Raw genomic sequence first — 23,513 nt, forward strand, 5'->3', positions numbered from 1 at the left:
CCTAGAGGCAATATCATGCATTAGAAGTACTTGGGACCTTATAAATTTGACATGCAAGCTCAAGAACAGGGTCACCTAAGAAGCAAAAATTTGCAATAAATAAATCACTAGAACAAAAACTAATTGGACCATTGGAGGAGTCACATACCGAAGAACAATCCCCCAAAACTATTTTGTGAATGGAGCTTTGAGCAAGGAGATCGAAAATGGCAGCAAGATGAGCTAGAACACGGGTTTGAGCTATGGGAGGATTTTTCTAGAGGAAGACGAAGCGTGTGGGTGCTGGAATAAGTGGAGGGGGGCCACGTGGGGTCCATGAGGCAGGGGCGCGCCCCAGGGGGGTGGGCACGCCCTGGACCCTCGTGGCCAGGTGGTGTGGCCCCCAAGTGTGTTCTCAGTGCCAGGAATTCTTAAATATTCTAGAAAAAATCATATAAAATTTTCAGGCCATTTGGAGAATTTTTATTTTCGGGGTATTTTTTATTGCATGGATAATTCAAAAAACAGACAGAAAATACTATTATTGCTTTATTTAATCTAAATAATAGAAAGTAAAAGGAGGGTACAGAGAGTTGTGCTTTCTAACTTCATCCATCTCATGCTCATCAAAAGGAATCCGTTAATAAGGTTGATCAAGTCTTGTTAACAAACTCTTTCCGAATAACATGAAACCGGAGAATTTTCGAATAACACTATGTTACCTCAACGGGGATATGCATGTCCCCAACAATAAGAATATCATATTTCTTGTTGACAATAGGAAGAGGAAGCTCAAAACCTCCAATAATAATCATTGAAGTTTTTCCAATAGAATTAATACTATGGACTTGAGGTTGTTTCCTCGGAAAGTGTATCATATGCTCATTAGCATTAACATGAAAAGTGACATTGCCTTTGTTGCAATCAATAACAGCCCCTGCAGTATTCAAAAAGGGTCTACCAAGAATAATAGACATGTTGGGGAACGTAGTAATTTCAAAAAATTTCCTACGCACACGCAAGATCATGGTGATGCATAGCAACGAGAGGGGAGAGTGTTGTCTACATACCCTCATAGACCGACAGCGGAAGCGTTATGAAAACGCGGTTGATGTAGTTGTACGTCTTCACGGCCCGACCGATCAAGCACCGAAACTACGGCACCTCCGAGTTTTAGCACACGTTCAGCTCGATGACGATCCCCGGACTCCGATCCAGCAAAGTGTCGGGGAAGAGTTCCGTCAGCACGACGGCGTGGTGACGATCTTGATGTTCTACCGTCGCAGGGCTTCGCCTAAGCACCGCTACAATATTATCGAGGAGTATGGTGGAGGGGGGCACCGCACACGGCTAAGAAAACGATCACGAGAATCAACTTGTGTGTCTAGAGGTGCCCCCCTGCCCCCGTATATAAAGGACCAAGGGGTTAGGCCGGCCGGCCCTTGGGCGCACTAAGGAGGAGGAGTCCTCCTCCTAGTAGGAGTAGGACTCCCCTCTTTCCTACTCCTACTAGGAGGGGGAAAGGAAGGGGGAGAGGTAGAAGGAAAGGGGGGCGTCGCCCCCCCTCTCCTAGTCCAATTCGGACTACAGGGGGAGGGGGCGTGCGGCCCACCCTGCCCGCCCCTCTCTCTCTCAACTAGGGCCCATAAGGCCCATTACTTCTCCCGGGGGGTTCCGGTAACCCTCCGGCACTCCGGTTTTCTCCGAAATCACCCGGAACACTTCCGGTGTCCGAATATAGCCATCCAATATATCAATCTTTATGTCTCGACCATTTCGAGACTCCTCATCATGTCCGTGATCACATCCGGGACTCCGAACTAACTTCGGTACATCAAAATATATAAACTCATAATGAAACTATCATCGTAATGTTAAGCGTGCGGACCCTACGGGTTCGAGAACAATGTAGACATGACCGGGACATGTCTCTGGTAAATAACCAACAACGGAACCTGGATGCTCATATTGGCTCCCACATATTCTACGAAGATCTTTATCGGTCAGACCGCATAACAACATACTTTGTTCCCTTTGTCATCGGTATGTTACTTGCCCGAGATTCGATCGTTGGTATCTCAATACCTAGTTCAATCTCGTTACCGGCAAGTCTCTTTACTCGTTTCATAATTCATCATCTCGCAACTAATTCATTAGTTGCAATGCTTGCAAGGCTTATGTGATGTGCACTACCCAGAGGGCCCAGAGATACCTCTCCGACAACCGGAGTGACAAATCCTAATCTCGAAATACGCCAACCCAACATGTACCTTTGGAGACACATGTAGAGCTCGTTTATAATCACCCAGTTATGTTGTGACGTTTGGTAGCACACAAAGTGTTCCTCCGGCAAACGGGAGTTGCATAATCTCATAGTCATAGGAACATGTATAAGTCATGAAGAAAGCAATAGCAACATACTAAACGATCGGGTGCTAAGCTAATGGAATGGGTCATGTCAATCACATCATTCTCCTAATGATGTGATCCCGTTAATCAAATGACAACACATGTCTGTGGTTAGGAAACATAACCATCTTCGATTAACGAGCTAGTCAAGTAGAGGCGCACTAGTGAAGTTTAGTTTGTCTATGTATTCAACAAGTATTATGTTTCCGGATAATACAATTCTAGCATGAATAATAAACTTTTATCATGATATAAGGAAATAAATAATAACTTTATTATTGCCTCTAGGGCATATTTCCTTCAGTCTCCCACTTGCACTAGAGTCAATAATCTAGATTACACAGTAATGATTCTAACACCCATGGAGCTTTGGTGCTGATCATGTTTTGCTCGTGGAAGAGGCTTAGTTAACGGGTCTGCTACATTCAGATCCGTATGTATCTTGCAAATCTCTATGTCTCCCACCTGGACTAGATTCCGGATGGAATTGAAGCGTGTCTTGATGTGCTTGGTTCTCTTTTGAAATCTGGATTCCTTTGCCAAGGCAATTGCACCAGTATTGTCACAAAAGATTTTCATTGGACCCGATGCACTAGGTATGACACCTAGATCGGATATGAACTCCTCATCCAGACTCCTTCGTTTGCTGCTTCCGAAGCAGCTATGTACTCCGCTTCACATGTAGATCCCGCCACAACACTACGTTTAGAACTGCACCAACTGACAGCTCCATCGTTTAATGTAAACACGTATCCGGTTTGCGATTTAGAATCATCTAGATCAGTGTCAAAGCTTGCATCAACGTAACCATTTACGATGAGCTCTTTGTCACCTCCATATATGAGAAACATATCCTTAGTCCTTTTCAGGTATTTCAGGATGTTCTTGACCGCTATCCAGTGATCCACTCCTGGATTACTTTGGTACCTCCCTGCTAGACTTATAGCAAGTCATACATCAGGTTTGGTACACAGCATTGCATACATGATAGAGCCTATGGCTGAAGCATAGGGAACATCTTTCATTTTCTCTCTATCTTTTGCAGTGGTCGGGCATTGAGTCTTACTCAATTTCACACCTTGTAACACAGGCAAGAATCCTTTCTTTGCTTGATCCATTTTGAACTTCTTCAAAACTTTGTCAAGGTATGTGCTTTGTGAAAGTCCAATTAAGCGTCTTGATCTATCTCTATAGATCTTAATGCCCAATATGTAAGCAGCTTCACCGAGGTCTTTCATTGAAAAACTCTTATTCAAGAATCCCTTTATGCTATCCAGAAATTCTATATCATTTCCGATTAGTAATATGTCATCTACATATAATATCAGAAATGCTACAGAGCTCCCACTCACTTTCTTGTAAATACAGGCTCATCCAAAAGTCTGTACAAAACCAAATGCTTTGATCACATTATCAAAGCGTTAATTCCAACTACGAGAGGCTTGCACCGGTCCATTAATGGATTGCTGGAGCTTGCACACTTTGTTAGCTCCCTTTGGAGCGACAAAAACTTTCTGGCTGCATCATATACAACTCTTCTTCCAGAAATCCATTTAGGAATGCAGTTTTGACATCCATCTGCCAAATTTCATAATCATAAAATGCGGCAATTGCTAACATGATTCGGACAGACTTAAGCATCGCTACGGGTGAGAAGGTCTCATCGTAGTCAATCCCTTGAATTTATCGAAAACCTTTTGCGACAAGTCGAGCTTTGTAGACAGTAACATTACCATCAGCATCAGTCTTCTTCTTGAAGATCCATTTATTCTCAATTGCTTGCCGATCTTTGGGCAAGTCAACCAAAGTCCACACTTTGTTCTCATACATGGATCCCATCTCAGATTTCATGGCTTCAAGCCATTTTGCGAAATCTGGGCTCACCATCGCTTCTCCATAGTTCGTAGGTTCATCATGATCTAGTAGCATGACTTCTAGAACAGGATTACCGTACCACTCTGGTGCGGATCTTACTCTGGTTGATCTACGAGGTTCAGTAGTATCTTGTTCTGAAGTTTCATGATCATCATCATTAGCTTCCTCACTAATTGGTGTAGGTGTCACAGAAACTGGTTTCTGTGATGTACTACTTTCCAATAAGGGAGCAGGTACAGTTACCTCATCAAGTTCTACTTTCCTCCCACTCACTTCTTTTGAGAGAAACTCCTTCTCTAGAAAGTTTCCGAATTTAGCAACAAAAGTCTTGCCTTCGGATCTGTGATAGAAGGTGTATCCAATAGTTTCATTTGGATATCCTATGAAGACACATTTCTCCGATTTGGGTTCGAGCTTATCAGGTTGAAGCTTTTTCACATAAGCATCACAGCCCCAAACTTTCAGAAACGACAACTTCGGTTTCTTGCCAAACCACAGTTCATAAGGTGTCGTCTCAACGGATTTTGATGGTGCCCTATTTAACGTGAATGCGGCCGTCTCTAAAGCATAACCCCAAAATGATAGCAGTAAATCAGTAAGAGACATCATAGATCGCACCATATCTAGTAAAGTACGATTACGACGTTCGGACACACCATTACGCTGTGGTGTTCCGGGTGGCGTGAGTTGCGAAACTATTCCGCATTGTTTCAAATGTACACCAAACTCGTAACTCAAATATTCTCCTCCACGATCAGATCGTAGGAATTTTATTTTCTTGTTACGATGATTTTCAACTTCACTCTGAAATTCTTTGATCTTTTCAAATGTTTCAGACTTATGTTTCAGTAAGTAGATATACCCATATCTGCTTAAGTCATCTGTGAAGGTGAGAAAATAACGATATCCGCCACGAGCCTCAACATTCATTGGACCACATACATATGTATGTATGATTTCCAACAAATCTGTTGCTCTCTCCATAGTACCGGAGAACGGTGTTTTGGTCATCTTGCCCATAAGGCACGGTTCGCAAGTACCAAGTGATTCATAATTAAGTGGTTCCAAAAGTCCATCAGTATGGAGTTTCTTCATGCTCTTTACACCGATATGACCTAAACGGCAGTGCCACAAATAAGTTGCACTATCATTATCAACTCTGCATCTTTTGGCTTCAACATTATGAATATGTGTGTCACTACTATCGAGATTTAATAAGAATAGACCACTCTTCAAGGGTGCATGACCATAAAAGATATTACTCATATAAATAGAACAACCATAATTCTCTGATTTAAATGAATAACCGTCTTGCATCAAACAAGATCCAGATATAATGTTCATGCTCAACGCTGGCACCAAATAACAATTATTTAGGTCTAATACTAATCCCGAAGGTAGATGTAGAGGTAGCGTGCCGACCGCGATCACATCGACTTTGGAACCATTTCCCACGCGCATCGTCACCTCGTCCTTAGCCAATCTTCGCTTAATCTGTAGTCCTTGTTTCGAGTTGCAAATAATAGCAACAGAACCACTATCAAATACCCAGGTGCTACTGCGTGCATTAGTAAGGTATACATCAATAATATGTATATCATATATACCTTTGTTCACCTTGCCATCCTTCTTATCCGCCAAATACATGGGGCAGTTCCGCTTCTAGTGACCAGTCTGCTTGCAGTAGAAGCACTCAGTTTCAGGCTTAGGTCCAGATTTGGGTTTCTTCTCCTGAGTAGCAACTTGCTTGCTGTTCTTTTTGAAGTTCCCCTTCTTCTTCCCTTTGCCCTTTTTCTTGAAACTAGTGGTCTTGTTGACCATCAACACTTGATGCTCCTTCTTGATTTCTACCTCCGCAGCTTTCAGCATTGCGAAGAGCTCGGGAATAGTCTTATTCATCCCTTGCATATTATAGTTCATCACGAAGCTCTTGTAGCTTGGTGGCAGTGATTGGAGAATTCTGTCAATGACGCAATCATCTGGAAGATTAACTCCCAATTGAATCAAGTGATTATTATACCCAGACATTTTGAGTATATGCTCACTGACAGAACTGTTCTCCTCCATCTTGCAGCTATAGAACTTATTGGAGACTTCATATCTCTCAATCCGGGCATTTGCTTGAAATATTAACTTCAACTCCTGGAACATCTCATATTCTCCATGACGTTCAAAACGTCGTTGAAGTCCCGATTCTAAGCCGTAAAGCATGGCACACTAAACTATCGAGTAGTCATCAGCTTTGCTCTGCCAGACGTTCATAACATCAGGTGTTGCTCCAGCAGCAGGCCTGGCACCCAGTGGTGCTTCCAGGACGTAATTCTTCTGTGCAGCAATGAGGATAATCCTCAAGTTACGGACCCAGTCCGTGTAATTGCTACCATCATCTTTCAACTTTGCTTTCTCAAGGAACGCATTAAAATTCAATGGAACAACAACATGGGCCATCTATCTACAATCAAACATAAAGAAGCAAGATACTATCAGGTACTAAGTTGATGATAAATTTAAGTTCAATTAATCATATTACTAAAGAACTCCCACTTAGATAGACATCCCTCTAATCCTCTAAGTGATCACGTGATCCAAATCAACTAAACCATGTCCGATCATCACGTGAGATGGAGTAGCTTCATTGGTGAACATCACTATGTTGATCATATCTACTATATGATTCACGCTCGACCTTTCGGTCTCCGTGTTCCGAGGCCATATCTGTATATGCTTGGCTCGTCAAGTATAACCTGAGTATTCCGCATGTGCAACTGTTTTGCACCCGTTGTATTTGAACGTAGAGCCTATCACACCCGATCATCATGTGGTGTCTCAGCACGAAGAACTTTCGCAACGATGCATACTCAGGAAGATCACTTCTTGATAATTAGCGAGAGATCATCTTAAAATGCTACCATCAATCAAAGCAAGATAAGATGCATAAAAGATAAACATCACATGCAATCAATATAAGTGATACGATATGGCCATCATTATCTTGTGCTTGCGATCTCCATCTTCGAAGCACCGTCATGATCACCATTGTCACCGGCCTGACACCTTGAGCTCCATCGTAGCATCATTGTCGTCTCGCCAATCTTATGCTTCTACGACTATCGCTACCGCTTAGTGATAAAGTAAAGCATTACAGGGCGATTGCATTGCATACAATAAAGTGACAACCATATGGCTCTTGCCAGTTGCCGATAACTCGGTTACAAAACATGATCATCTCATACAATAAAATTTAGCATCATGTCCTGACCATATCACATCATAACATGCCCTGCAAAAACAATTTAGATGTCCTCTACTTTGTTGTTGCAAGTTTTACGTGGCTGCTACGGGCTTAAGCAAGAACCAATCTTACCTACGCATCAAAAACCACAACGATAGTTTGTCAAGTTGGTGCTGTTTTAACCTTCGCAAGGACCGTGCGTAGCCACACTCGGTTCAACTAAAGTTGGAGAAACTGACACCCGCCAGCCACCTATGTGCAAAGCACGTCGGTAGAACCAGTCTCACGTAAGCGTACACGTAATGTCGCTCCGGGCTGCTTCATCCAACAATACCGCCGAACCAAAGTATGACATGCTGGTAAGCAGTATGACTTATATTGCCCACAACAAACTTGTGTTCTACTCGTGCACAACATCAACGCATAAAACCTAGGCTCTGATACCACTGTTGGGGAACGTAGTAATTTCAAAAAAATTCCTACGCACACGCAAGATCATGCTGATGCATAGCAACGAGAGGGGAGAGTGTTGTCTACATACCCTCGTAGATCGACAACAGAAGCGTTATGACAACGCGGTTGATGTAGTCGTACGTGTTCACGGCCCGACCGATCAAGCACCGAAACTACGGCACCTCCGAGTTTTAGCACACGTTCAGCTCGATGACGATCCCCGGGCTCCGATCCAGCAAAGTGTCGGGGAAGAGTTCCGTCAGCACGACGGTGTGGTGGCGATCTTGATGTTCTACCGTCTCAGGGCTTCGCGTAAGCACCGCTACAATATTATCGAGGAGTATGGTGGAGGGGGGAACCGCACACGGCTAAGAAAACGATCACGAGGATCAACTTGTGTGGCTAGAGGTGCCCCCTGCCCCCATATATAAAGGAGCAAGGGGGGAGGCCAGCCGGCCCTTGGGCGCGCCAAGGAGGAGGAGTCCTCCTCCTAGTAGGAGTAGGACTCCCCTCTTTCCTACTCCTACTAGGAGGGGGAAAGGAAGGGGGAGAGGGAGAAGGAAAGGGGGGCGCCGCCCCCCCTCTCCTAGTCCAATTCGGACCAGAGGCGGAGGGGGCGCGACGCCCACCCTGGCCACCCCTCTCTCTCTCCACTAGGGCCCATAAGGCCCATTACTTCTCCCGGGGGGTTCCGGTAACCCTCCCGCACTCCGGTTTTCTCTAAAATCACCCGGAACACTTCCGGTGTCCGAATATAGCCGTCCAATATATCAATCTTTATGTCTCGACCATTTCGAGACTCCTCGTCATGTCCGTGATCACATCCGGGACTCCAAACAAACTTCGGTACATCAAAATATATAAACTCATAATGAAACTGTTATCGTAACGTTAAGCGTGCGGACCCTACGGGTTCGAGAACAATGTAGACATGACCGAGACATGTCTCCGGTCAATAACCAATAGCGGAACCTGGATGCTCATATTGGCTCCCACATATTCTACGAAGATCTTTATCGGTTAGACCGCATAACAACATACTTTGTTCCCTTTGTCATCGGTATGTTACTTGCCCGAGATTCGATCGTCGGTATCTCAATACCTATTCAATCTCGTTACTGGCAAGTCTCTTTACTCGTTTCATAATACATCATCTCGCAACTAACTCATTAGTTGCAATGCTTGCAAGTCTTATGTGATGTGCATTACCGAGAGGGCCCAGAGATACCTCTCCGACAATCGGAGTGACAAATCCTACTCTCGAAATACGCCAACCCAACATGTACCTTTGGAGACACCTGTAGAGCTCCTTTATAATCACCCGGTTATGTTGTGACGTTTGGTAGCACATAAAGTGTTCCTCCGGCAAACGGGAGTTGCATAATCTCATAGTCATAGGAACATGTATAAGTCATGAAGAAAGCAATAGCAACATACTAAACGATCGGGTGCTAAGCTAATGGAATGGGTCATGTCAATAACATCATTCTCCTAATGATGTGATCCCGTTAATCAAATGACAACACATGTCTATGGTTAGGAAACATAACCATGTTCGATTAACGAGCTAGTCAAGTAGAGGCACACTAGTGACGTTTAGTTTGTCTATGTATTCACACAAGTATTATGTTTCCGGATAATACAATTCTAGCATGAATAATAAACTTTTATCATGATATAAGGAAATAAATAATAACTTTATTATTGCCCCTAGGGCATATTTCCTTCAAGACATACTATCGTCTTCGGGAATATCAAGAATAACAAAGTCCGTTAAAAATTAAAAGAGTAACGTTTGCAACCACAACAGGCACATCCTCACAAATACCGACAGGTATAGCAGTTGATTTATCGGCCATTTGCAAAGATATTTCAGTAGGTGTCAACTTATTCAAATCAAGTCTACGATATAAAGAGAGAGGCATAACACTAACACCGGCTCTAAGATCACATAAAGCAGTTTAACATAGTTTCTTTTAATGGAGCATGGTATAGTTGGTACTCCTGGATCTCCTAGTTTCTTAGCTATTCCACCTTTAAAAGTATAATTAGCAAGCATGGTGGAAATTTCAGCTTCCGGAATCTTTCTTTTATTTGTAACAATATCCTTCATATACTTAGCATAAGGATTCATTTTAAGCATATCAGTCAAACGCATACGCAAGAAGATAGGTCTATCATTTCAGCAAAGCGCTCAAAATCCTCATCATCCTTTTTCTTGGATGGTTTAGGAGGAAAAGGCATGGGTTTCGGAACCCATGGTTCTCTTTCTTTACCGTGCTTCCTAGCAACGAAGTCTCTCTTATCATAACGATGATTCTTTGATTGTGGGTTATCAAGATCAACAGCAGGTTCAATCTCAACATCATTATTATTGCTAGGTTGAGCATCATCATGAACATCATCATTAACATTATCACTAGGTTCATGTTCATTACCAGATTGTGTTTCAGCATCAAAAACAGAAATATCATTGGGATTCTCAGGTGTGTCAACAACAGGTTCACTAGAAGCATGCAAAGCCCTATCATTTTTCTTTTTCTTCCTTTTAGAAGGACTAGGTGCATGTGCATTAGTTCTTTGAGAATCTTGCTCAATTCTCTTAGGATGGCCCTCGGGATACAAAGGTTCCTGAGTCATTTTACCTCCTCTAGTCACACCTTAACAGCATTATCATTTTTCTTATTATTTAATTCATTGAGCAAATCATTTTGAGCCTTAAGCACTTGTTCTACTTGAGTGGTAACCATAGAAGCATGTTTACTAATAAGTTTAAGTTCACCTTTAACTCTAGACATACAATCACTCAAGTGTTCAATCATATAAGCATTATGTTTCAATTGTCTACGAACATAAGCATTAAAGTTTTCTTGTTGAACAATAAAATTATCAAACTCATCCAAGCATTGGCTAGCAAACATAGTAGGAGGGATTTCACCATTATCAAATCTATAGAGAGAATTTACCTCTACTACCTATGTCGGGTTATCAAGACAATGTATTTCTTCAATAGGTGGTAAATTCTTAACATCTTTAGCTCTAATACCCTTTTCTTTCATAGATTTCTTTGCCTCTTGCATATCTTCAAGATTGAGAAATAGAATACCCCTTTTCTTCGGAGTTGGCTTAGGAGTTGGTTCAGGAAGTGGCCAACCATTATCATTACTCAATATATTATTCAATAGCAATTCAGCTTGCTCACTAACGGTGTCCTGGACTAGGGGGTACTCACCACGTCGTCTCCCGATCAGTTGGATTGGGCCGAGGACCCCCATGGCCGTATACTCATGGGCCAGTTCGGACAGCCCCTGCCGCATACAAGGAAGACTCCACAAGACTTGGTGCCCAAGACAAGGACTCTCCTAAAACCCTAGGCCTACGGTGCATATATAAACCGAGCCCAGGCTAGTCAATAGACGATCTCATATTCATTAGAACCACCTCGTGGTAGATACATGTACTATGTACCCCATATGAATACAATAAAAAGCAGTACGTAGGGTTTTACCTCCATCAAGAGGGCCCGAACCTGGGTAAAATCTCGTGTCCAAGTTACCATCACTCCAAGACGCCTAGCTTAGGATCCCTACTATGAGATACGCCGGATATTAAACCGACATTGGTGCTTTCATTGAGAGCCTCGCTGGGCGATCATCACAGTTTGATGGGAATAAAAATCAACGATCAGGTGATGTTTTTTCAATTAGATCGGTTTTGTAAAGATTGGTTTGTTTGGAAAGGATTTCCACTGTCACCATCCTTGTTTTGTCCGCAGATTAGATCATAGTCAGCGGACAGTTCGGTGGATACTACCAAAACCAATGTGATGCGAGTTGCTAGATCCGATTTGACATCCAGCAGCAACTGCTAATGTGCCGCCCTAAGCGAACGCTTACGTGGACAATTACACAACGACAACATTGAACAATCCCAAAAAGGAAGAACCCGTGCGCACAGGTTCCAAGGGGCGTCACCATGTAAAGCTTCCCGAATCTAAGTATCCAACTTGGTTTTGTACTAGTACTTTCTCTAGTACGGGAGTTGAGACCGATTCAATTTTAAGTACTAGTTTTGTTGCTTGCTAGTTGGCCTGCTCAAAGGCCATCAATATAATTTGTTGTTTCATGTAAATCATCTCGTTTGCAGAATTATTGCTGTCACGCGCATGCCACTTTGTTTACTAGTAGGTCGGAATTGAGAAAATTTTAGCAGCGACAGTCGTGTCCGCCACCGGGCAGTACTTCGGATCCGAGAAGTGCCAGCGCGCAAACAAGAGCCTGGAGTTTGCGGCCTCAATCCAGATTAGCGTAATAAAAAATATGTGGCGATCCGACCGACGACGTTCCAGCCCAGGAGATCACGCGCGCACTAGCACACCAGGGCCAACGAGAATTTGGCCATACGGCAACTCACAGGGAGACTTAATCATTCCTCTCCTTTTTGTTTAGTCAAAGCCTGGAGGCAGCCTACTCTTTTCTCTTGTCGTATGCCTTCCATGCCCCTTTTCTAGTATCAGATGGATTTTATCCTTGCGTGAGTAGTACGCCAATACTTGCTAACACCCACGTGAGATGCTAGACCTTGTGCGCCATCTCAATTTGGATCTAACGACTGATTACTAGATTACTACCTCCCTGATGTCTAATTACTACTGATTGCCTCACAAATCATCAGGTGCTATTCTTCCTTACGTACAATATAATTATTTATGCCATCATATTCTTTGTTAGATTCGTACTGCTTTATATATACAACTTGCAGTACGGCCTATGTTCGCATCCGCTACTTGGTGATACATCGGATCCGGACTCTATCTGGCCCACAGGTGATCCGACCGAAGAGATAGTGCGGAACAGTGCACCAATCAGAGCTTGGCTCGATGGCAGCACACCACAGGAAGATTTGTTTCTTTCCTTTTCTTAATTCAATACCTTGCATCGTCGCTGGAGGACCAAAAAGTTGCTATCTCGTCGGTTGCCGGCATCATACAGGGTAGATCCAATCACTGTCTCTTTTCCTTGTTATTTAATTAAGACAGTATATGCTTTTTGTTAATCATCTCTCTCGCGCACTTCTCACGTGCTACTACTATTGCTAGCTCGGCTTATGTCCACCTAACAGAAGCAAATCCATGAACATCCACATGTGTCTCTTCGGATTGCTACAACAAATAAATCAGTTTCCCGCCTGTAGTTCGGCGAACGCCGCATCGAGGACTCGACTCGCCCTGCGAATTCAGACTTTGTCACGCCGACGCCCAGGTTCGACATTGGCTTCGAAGCCAGGCCACACCCCTTTAAAAAAATATTTTTGCATAAATTAATTATGCGAGGTTTTTCTCCTATATTTATATTATTATTTTTTGGACTGCACTATTTTACATGTGTAGGTAATCGACTTCGACTGCGTCACGCGGTCACTTCGGCGTCATACTGTCGTCCTGCTCCGTCACTTCGGTGCACTTCTCGTGCCAACATTTAAGTTGATGCTTGATACGTTGACCTGCTTCGTCATGTTAACGGGGCTGGGGGGCTCCACCTCGCCACATCAACGATGTTGCGTTGCCACTTCGGAGCGTCGAGCTCTTCGCCCGTCCACCTGGTGTTGATTCTTTTGCCAGTATTTTTATATATTCCACAAATATTCTCTGTAAAGTTTCAGGTCATTCCGAGAACTTTTATTTCTGCACAAAAATAACACCATGGCAATTCTGCTGAAAACAATGTTAGTCCGGGTTAGTTCCGTTCAAATCATGCAAGTTAGAGTCCAAAACAAGGGCAAATGTGTTTGGAAAAGTAGTTACGTTGGAGGCGTATCAATCACTGTTATCATGGTTTATGTGACATGGGTGCTAGTGTGAGTGCTATTCCTTACACTTTATATCAATAAAATTAGGAAGGACATAGCACCTGCTGCGATAGAAGAAATAGATGTTACTATTAAACTGCTAATAGAGACACCATATCACCAATTGGGATTGTTAGAGATGTTAAAGTCTTGTGTAGGAAAATAAAATACCCAACTGATTTCCTTGATCACTACAAAAAAAAACACTTCTGTGATGATACGTGTTTGTCAAAGTAGGTCACGTTTTCTATCATGCATGTACATCCATGGCAAATTTATGACAGAATCAAGATAGTAATACTTGTGCTGTCATAGAAGTGTTCCATGACATTACCAAAATTATCATCACGGAAGTGTCCACTTCCATGACGATAAATCACACGTCATGGAAGTGCTTTCATCAAGGGTGACCGACACGTGGCATCCACCATAACGGAATGTTGTTAAGCTATCGGCTCCAGTTTTGGATCCAATAACCCGCTAACAGCCTGGACCAATGAGTATCTTCCACGTGTAAAATTCTCATTGGCCAGAGGAAACACGTGTTGGCTCACCGTTGGGACAGATGTCATCCATTCATTGGACGGGAGGGGCCTATGATATGTCGACACATGGCACGGCCCAACAGAGGCCCATTCCGGTGAAAAGGCCTGCCTGTTTGACTTGGTCAAAAGGTAATGGGCCGGCCCATGGAAATCCTGTTAACGGCATGTTCGTATATAGCCCATTTACGGCCCGCTAACTCATGGCCCGTTACGGCCTATCTGAATTAAGCCTAGTAGCTTCATCTGGGCCTTCCAATATGATTCCAGCCCGTTGTAACTTCCGGCCCATGTATGGCCCATGATGTCTTTCGGCCCATACGAGACCATTTGTAACTCTTGGCTCATTAACAGCCCGTGTTGAATCTAGCCCGCAATGAACAGTGTGCCCCTTTATACCCATTAACGGCCCATTATTCCATTGGGCCGTTTCCAACCCATTTTATCTTTTGGCCTTCTCAGGGCCCATTTATTCTTGGGCTCATTTCCAGCATTCGGTTACTTACGGCCCGTCATTGGCCTTTTCTGCCTGTGGGCCAAATTCAGCCCGCGGTTACAATCGGCCCGTTTATGGCTCGTTACTCCGTTGGGCCGTTTTCTTAACGTCATCAAATACAGACGATTAACGACGGACTATTATTGTCGGACCATGAACGGACGATTCCAAATCTAGCCCGTTTACGGCCCATAACGTGGTCTATTATTGGCCCATGTTTGGCCTATCAATCATACGGCACGTAGAAGGCCCATTGATGCTATGGCCCATAGAAGGCCCATTCTTTCTACGGCCCTAAGAAGGCCCATTCTTTCTACGGCCCATAGGAGGTCCATTGTAACTACATTAAATATGTAGCCCATGGTTATTGTGGCCTACTTTTAAAAAAATAGGTTATTGCGGCCACTAGCAAACCGCGAAAAAAGAACTGCACTGACTACAAGCAAACAAATAAACAAGACAACAAGGAAACAAATAATCAAGCAACTTACGCTAGGCTATCACGGCTATTACACATATTACATCCACTAGGCATCAAAGTTCGCCACCAGTGCAAATATAGGGAACAAAGCAGCATATCATATACACCGGTTGTCAAAGTTGGCGACCAGTGCAAATAAACGCCGCAGTAAAACAAGTCCAGAACTGAAACGACTTCAGAAGAGATCAAGAAACAATATCCTAGGTACCCATAATGCTGGCAAGATGCTTAGCAAGCTTATTAACTTTCTCTTGTTTGGCTCTTAAATCCTCCAGCACTTCTTGTTGCACCAGAAAGTATGCATCTGAATTCTGCGGGGATTTCCTCAGTCCTTCGGCTTCCTGTCGCATAACATCTGATCGATGTCTTTCAACTTGAAGTTGAGACTCAGGAAACCAAACTGATTCAGGCAACGAGTTCGAAGAGCTGGTGCTAGCAGTAGTAGCCAGTAACTCGAACACTACATCAAGACAGGACTTTGGGGTTGTCTCAGTGTCTTCAATATAGTTTTTATCAGCTTTCTTGGAGACCAACAGGGATGTCTCACTATCTTGAACCTTATCTGCATTACTTCCTTTACCATTGCATAACGGGGTACTCTTCTCCAATATTTTATCCGCGTTCTAAAAGAGAAACAAACAAACACATCACAGGTTTACAATGTAGCATATGAAACTCATTTTGGTGAACCAGTTCAGTAGTAAGGTGGACAGGATAACGGCATGAAACAAACATATATCTATGTAGTATGGTCACTGTATGGTCTATATCATTCTAATTTATGTTGCCAAATCAAGATAGATACAATTTGAATCATATCTTTTTAAGACAAAGCAGCATAGACAGAATATAAGTGTGGGAAACTACACAGCAATAACAACACTTGTAATGTGCATGGCATGAGAACATAACTGTTTATTCAATTGAAACTGAAATCAACATAGAGCAAGTTACAACCGCAAACACCTTAAAGAAACAGGTTTAAAACATACATGTTGCACCATTGGATTTTCAATTGCATTCTTCAATTTGAAATTAGTAGGTATGAGTAAATACAGTGATGCAAGAGTAAAGTAGTATGAACCATAGCTACGGAACCTGACATGAGAACAATTCTTCTGCTGCTTTAAGCGTCGACTTGAGGTTCAGAGTGGTGGTCCTCGTGCTTTGGGCACTGTAGTTGCCTTACTAACTGCTCGTGTTTGGGTGCTCTGTGGTGGAGACGGTGCTGTGTCAACTGGAACTGGGTTACTATCTGCTGGGGTTGGGGTTAGAAGGGGTGTGGCTGGTTCTCTGTCCAACTGGGTAGGGGTACAATCTGCGTGAGTCTGAGTTATGTGTGGTGGGGCTGGTTCTTGGGCAAGTACAACCATGGTTCTATCTGCATCGACAGGTAGCACAATCTTTTCTGAAGACCGTGTTTTTACTCCCACAAATACTGCCATCACCCCCTCCAATTGAAATGGCTGATAAAAAAGAAAAGTAATTGAATGTACAGACATTGTAAGATAGACAGGTGCAATGGATAGTAGGGAAGAAAACAGGGCATGAAATAATTCACATTTATGTTGTCTAACCAAACAGAATAGCAGGACATAATTTCACATATAAGATGGCTAATTAAACAGGATAGCATGACACAATTTGAAATGTATGATGGCTAACTAAACAGGATAGAATGACATAATTCAAAATATGATGACTATGTAAACAGGATGAGATGATATAACTATATTATGTCTTTAGAAAATGGGTTGGCATGCCATAATTCAGATAAATGTTGTCTATGTAAACATCTTGGCATGATATAATTCAAATATATGATTTATATACTAAGCAAGTGAGCAGAGGGTAATCGCATATATGATGTGTCAACTAAGGAGATGGCATTCAATATTGTGCATATGATGTCAAAACTAAGCATTGCAATACAACATATGCATGATATGAGTAATATAACCCTGCCAAGTTTGAGCATACACCATAGGGGGATAATAGGACTGGTCATCTGCCTCTGAATCCTCCTCTGAAGAGCTATCTGTAACCAGCAAGATATCTGCTTCAGCAGGTAGCATTGTCTGCTCTGAAGACCTTGTTTTCACTCTAGATTTCTCCATCACTAATTCAAATGGCTGATGCATAGGAAGAGCAGTTGAATATACAAACATTGTCGACAAATGCAATGAGAAATACAAAAAAAGGACGGCATGATATAATTCACATATATGACGCTTGGCTAAACAGCATGGCATTGCATAATTCACATATATAATGCCTTGCAACAAGATAGCATTGCATAATTCACATATATAATGTCTTGCAACAAGATGGCATCGCATAATTCACATATATGGTAATTAGACACTAAACATGTGGCATTCACACAAAGCATATCTAAACTAAGCAAATGACATAGCAATGCAAGATACCATACACACAATATGAGCAACATAACCCTGCCAAGTTAGAGCATGCACCTCGGGGGGAAATAGGATTGGTCATCTATCTCTGAATCCTCCTCTGAGGAGCTATCCGTAACCAGCAAGACATGCGCTTCGTCAGATAGCATTGTCTGATCTGAAGACCTTGTTTCCACTTCAGATTTTTTTTCCATGACCGTGCCGAATGGCTGATGCACAGGAAGAGTAATTGAATGTACTAAAATTGTTGACAAGTTTAACACGTAATAAAAAATGATGGCATGATATAATTCACAGATAAGATGACTGGCTAACCAGGGTGGCATTGCAAAATTCACATATATGATGCCTGGCTAAACAAGATGGCATTGCATGATTCACATATACGATAAAGAAACTAAACAGATGGCATTAACACAAAGCATGTCTAAACTAAGCAGATGACATATTTGATGTATCCAGTAAGCAATGCAAGGCACCATATGCATGATATTACCAACATCAGCATGCCAAGTTAGAGCGAAGACCTCAGGGGGTAAATAGGAGTGGTCTTCTCCTTCTGAATCCCCCTCAGAACAGTTATCTTCCTCTTGATTACGATCCAAAATGGGTGGAGGGGGGCTGCCTTTGTGCCCACCATGGAGCGACGTCTGCATGAAATTTTATTGCCACGCAAGGCTCGTCTCTTTTTCTCTACATGTTCAGTTCCATTATGTACAGTAACTGACATGCATAGGAATAAAACATAGTGAGATTATGTAAGGAGTGCATGCAAAAATCCAGAGTGATGGTAGCAAATTGTGGATAGACCCAAAACCAATGATAGCAGGCAGATAATAGGTTTAGTTAAAAAAATACAGATAATGGCTCCTTTAATGTTTGTTTGCACCCAACATGAAACTCATAGTAGACACCCGAGATTAACCAGATAGTAGACAGATAGTACTGATTGCTGCCCCAATATGTACCCCACAACCATTTAAAAACTCAAGTTTCAGCATTACTTTGGACCTGACTCGGAGTCTAATAGGTGAACACGATAATAAAGTAGCATGTCATCATATTAAGCGATGCATAACGTAAGTAGACACGGAAGAGTGTGACCTCTCTTGCGGACCCGTGTAGTCCTCAAGGTCATCTGCTCAGTTGATGATGGTAATGCAGTTGTCGTGGCTGCCGGGGGCGGGGAAGAAGATCTGAGGCGGCGAAAGACAGTCTGGAGAGCGGATCCCTGCTGTGGTGAACCCTTCTGTCATTGGAGCAGCTGAGCTGGGGTGGAACATAGCGCAATAGGAGCAGGACAAAGCACACAAGGTTTTCTTTGACACATATCTGTAACAGAAGTAATTGTGTTGGGGCTTGTTTGAATTTGAGGATTTTAACAATCCAGGGATCAGAAATAGATAGGAATAGGATAGGAATGCACGTGCAAAACAGAGAATTTAAAAACACAGGATTTATGCCAATATGGGTGTTTGATTCACAAGAATTGGAAGATCATAGGATGCAAAGAAGCAAGGTGAGATTAAGTCAAACCACAAGAAAATGTACGGTTATAATGCTACTATGCTACTATCTCTTAGTCTTGTGCTTCATGAATAGGAATTTGAAGAGGACAAGTGGAAATTAAAATTCCTACGGTTTTTCTTTCAAGGAGACACTAAAGGAACAAATCCTACAGTTTTCCTTTTGCTCCATTCCTTTGAACCAAATGCATGAATCGTAGTGCCATAGGAAACTTTCCAATTCCTATGTTTTTCCTTCACTTTTCCTTTCAAGCACTGGCGATTCTAGTCAGGCTTGAGCAAGGAAAAGCCTACACTCAAAAAATGTTTTGTGCTACATTTATTACTTTGGACCCAGGCCACTGCCCTACTAGCTCAACCCCCAGGCCCATCGACAAATGCACAACTCAAACACACAGAGATTAATAATGATGGCGTTCAAGAGAGTCCATCATGGATAGCTAAGTTGTCTGGTACATCACTGCTTGTCATATAGTAGGAGAAACTAATCATATTTCACGTTACTGCGTGTGCTCAGTGGACAATATATATAACATGTAGAGTGAAAAAAGAGATGCAACAAGTGTACAACCTCTTTGGTGAAGCCATGTCGATCTCAGCATGATTGGGTTAGTCGGTGAGGATGATCCAGCTGACTTGGCTATCGGAGGAGGGGAAGAAGAGCTTAGGCGTCTAGAGATGGAGACCGGGGTACTGCTCCACTGTGATGGAGGGTTTCATCGTTGGAGCAGCTCCGGTGAGTTGTACGACGTCGAGGCTGAAGCAGGACAAGAGAGACAACGTTAACCTGAGTGGAATTCTAATAGCATCTCCAACAGATGACGTAAAATACATAACCACAAAGTGCTAGATGTAAAATACATCAGCCGCTCATCTCTGAACTTAACTGTCGAAACTGAATTTAACTATCGAAACTGAATTTTTCTGTCGAAACTGAACGCACTAGTAGGAGAAAAGCAGTAGCAGCAGCAGAAGCGCGTGCGAGAGCCGGGGCAGCTGGTCGTGTAGCAGCATCAGGTGAGGCTACCTGAGCCGCCAGCCACCACCGGCCAAACAGCCGCCACCCGCCTCCCGCGGTTGGCGGTGCGCAGCCCCGCCCGCCCCGAAACCACTCCCCACCGCCGGTCTGCCGCCGCCCCGGCCATCCCTCTAGGCCCCTCGTGCCGAGCTTTTTCTCCAGCGATCGCCACGCCACCGCCCCACCACCGCCGGGACCACCGCCCCCACCCTGACCCCTAAGATAGATAGTGGGGTACCTCTCCGGCGAGCCCCCCTTCCCACTGCGACTGGTTCTTCCTTAACTCCGGTGAGCCCCCCACCCCTGAAAATCGACTGACCCGAAAGTCGATTCAGTCGACTAAAGTGTAGCTAAATTGGAGTAGCAACTCAAGCAAGAGCAAGAGCGAGAGCAGCAGCGCGAGGAAGAGCAAAAGCAAAAGCAAGAGCAGACCAAGCAGGGGACTGAGAGCAAGAGCAAAGCAGCAGCGCGAGTGAGAACTAAAGCAGCAGCAGCTCCTACTGATGTGGACGTCGGCGCCGAGGGAGCGACGCCATGGAGGAAGTGGCCGGCGACGCCGCCGTAGATGGAGTCGCGCCGTGTCGGCTCAGGACCGAGCGCCGGCAGCACCGTGAGATCGAATCAAGAAGAAAATATGGTGATTAGTGTACAACCTCTTTGGTGGCGCCGATTATGCCTCAGCTTCATCCGAGGAAATGGTTATGATGATGCTCTTCTAGTGGTGCAGGTGAAGACGACAGTGTGGGAATGGAGGTGGCGCAAAAGATGAGGGGAATGTCGGGGCAGCTCCTTGGAGGTGGAGGACGGGGTGGCTAAACCGGCGGGATGACGAGATCGACGATGGATCCGCATTCGGTACGGTGGATGAGGGACATCGAGGTGTTGCTGTGGACGGCGTCGTCGGGGAAGAGGCTCCGGCTGGGTGGTGGATGGAGGAGGGTGTGGGGCTTCGCAGGTTTTCGCGGCCTCGGTGTACGAATGGGTGGGCGGATGGGATGGGAGTGGGGAACCATGGCTTAGGGACGCGCTTGTCTGAAATGTGGGGTAAGTTACGAAATTACCCCCATCGATTTGAGCTAGGCGGTTCTTTTGGTTCAGGGGTATCACGGGCATTTCGCGTGTCGGGATTTCACAGGAGGTGGGAGTTTTCGCGCGCGTTGTAATTTTGGAATAGCAAGGCGCGGATTGAGATGGAGGGAGTTGTCGAAGCACAACGAGACAAAGATATATCTTAAATATTTCCGGGTAACAAGGCGCGGGTTGAAGAAGCGGGAGTTTCACAGCACGATAGACAGAGACGCTAGCTTGAAATTTTGGCATAACAAGGCGCGGCCTGAAATTTCGAGAGAACAAGCTTAACGTGTACCCAAAAAAGACAATCCGCACCTCATCACTAGAGAGAGCTATGTCCCGTTTTACTATATTGCTAGAAATGCATTCAAATACAACAAAAAAATTAGGACAACAAACATAACGTGTACAGTACCAAAACAATTTGCACTTCCCTCAACAATAAAAAAATGAATGTGTGTTGTCTAGCATATGGACTAAATTTGAGTACATTTTCCCTGTTTGAATGTGATTGTACTCGGGTAATGTTACCTTCACAACACATGACATGAATATAGGAGAAGTAAATTCCTATATAAATACAAACTACATGTACATATGCTACCTCTTGATCATGCGTTGGTTTTCCCTTGAAGAGGAAAGGGTGATGCAGCAAAGCAGCGTAAGTATTTCCCTCAGTTTTTGAGAACCAAGTTATCAATCCAGTAGGAGACCACACGCGAGTCACCTCATACCTACACAAACAAATAAGAACCTCGCAACCAACGCGATAAAAGGGGTTGTCAATCCCTTCACGACCACTTGCAAGAGTGAGGTCTGATAGAGATAATAATAATAATAAGATAAATATTTTTGGTACTTTTATGATATAGATTGAAAGTAAAGATTGCAAAATAAAATAGATTGGAAACTTGTATGATGGAAAATAGACCCGGGGGCCATAGGTTTCACTAGTGGCTTCTCTCAAGATAGCATAAGTATTACGGTGGGTGAACAAATTATTGTCGAGCAATTGATAGAATTGAGCATAGTTATGAGAATTCTAGGTATGATCATGTATATAGGCATCACGTCCGTGACAAGTAGACCGACTCCTGCTTGCATCTACTACTATTACTCCACACATCGACTGCTATCCAGCATGCATCTAGAGTATTAAGTTCATAAGAACAGAGTAACTCTTTAAGCAAGATGACATGATGTAGAGGTATAAACTCATGCAATATGATATAAACCCCATATTTTTATCCTCGATGGCAAAATTACAATACGTGTCATTTCCCTTACTGTCACTGGGATCGAGCACCGCAAGATTGAGCCCAAAGCTAAGCACTTCTCCCATTGCAAGAAAGATCAATCTAGTAGGCCAAACCAAACTGATAATTCGAAGAGACTTTCAAAGATAACCAATCATACATAAAAGAATTCAGAGAAGATTCAAATATTGTTCATAGATAATCTTGATCATAAACCCACAATTCATCGGATCTTGACAAACACACCGCAAAAGAAGATTACATCGAATAGATCTCCAAGAGAATCGAGGAGAACTTTGTATTGAGATCCAAAGAGAGAGAAGAAGCCCTCTAGCTAATAACTATGGACCCGAAGGTCTGAGGTAAACTACTCACACATCATCGGAGAGGCTATGGTGTTGATGTAGAAGCCCTCCGTGATAAATGCCCCCTCCGGCGGAGCGCCGGAAAAGGCCCCAAGATGGTATCTCATGGTACAGAAGGTTGCGGCAGTGGAATTAGGTTTTCGTGGTGCCCTCTGATGTTTTCAGGGTACGTAGGTATATATATAGGAGGAAGAAGTAGGTCGGTGGAGCCACGAGGGGCCCACGAGGGTGCAGGGCGCGCCCCCTGCCTCATGGCCTCCTCGTTGATTGCTTGACGCCCACTCTAGGTCCTCTGGATCACGTTTGTTCCAAAAATCATGCTCGCGAAGGTTTCATTCCGTTTGGACTCAGTTTGATATTATTTTTCTGCGAAACACTGAAATAGGCAAAAAAAAGCAATTTGGGTTGGGCCTCCGGTTAATATGTTAGTCCCAAAAATAATATAAAAGTGTGTAAATAAGCCCATTAAACATCCAAAACAGAATATATAATAGCATGGAACAATCAAAAATTATAGATACATTGGAGACGTATCAACATACG

The sequence above is a fragment of the Triticum urartu genome, chromosome 6, assembly GCF_003073215.2.
Source record: "Triticum urartu cultivar G1812 chromosome 6, Tu2.1, whole genome shotgun sequence".
In the NCBI taxonomy this organism is placed as follows: domain Eukaryota; kingdom Viridiplantae; phylum Streptophyta; class Magnoliopsida; order Poales; family Poaceae; genus Triticum; species Triticum urartu.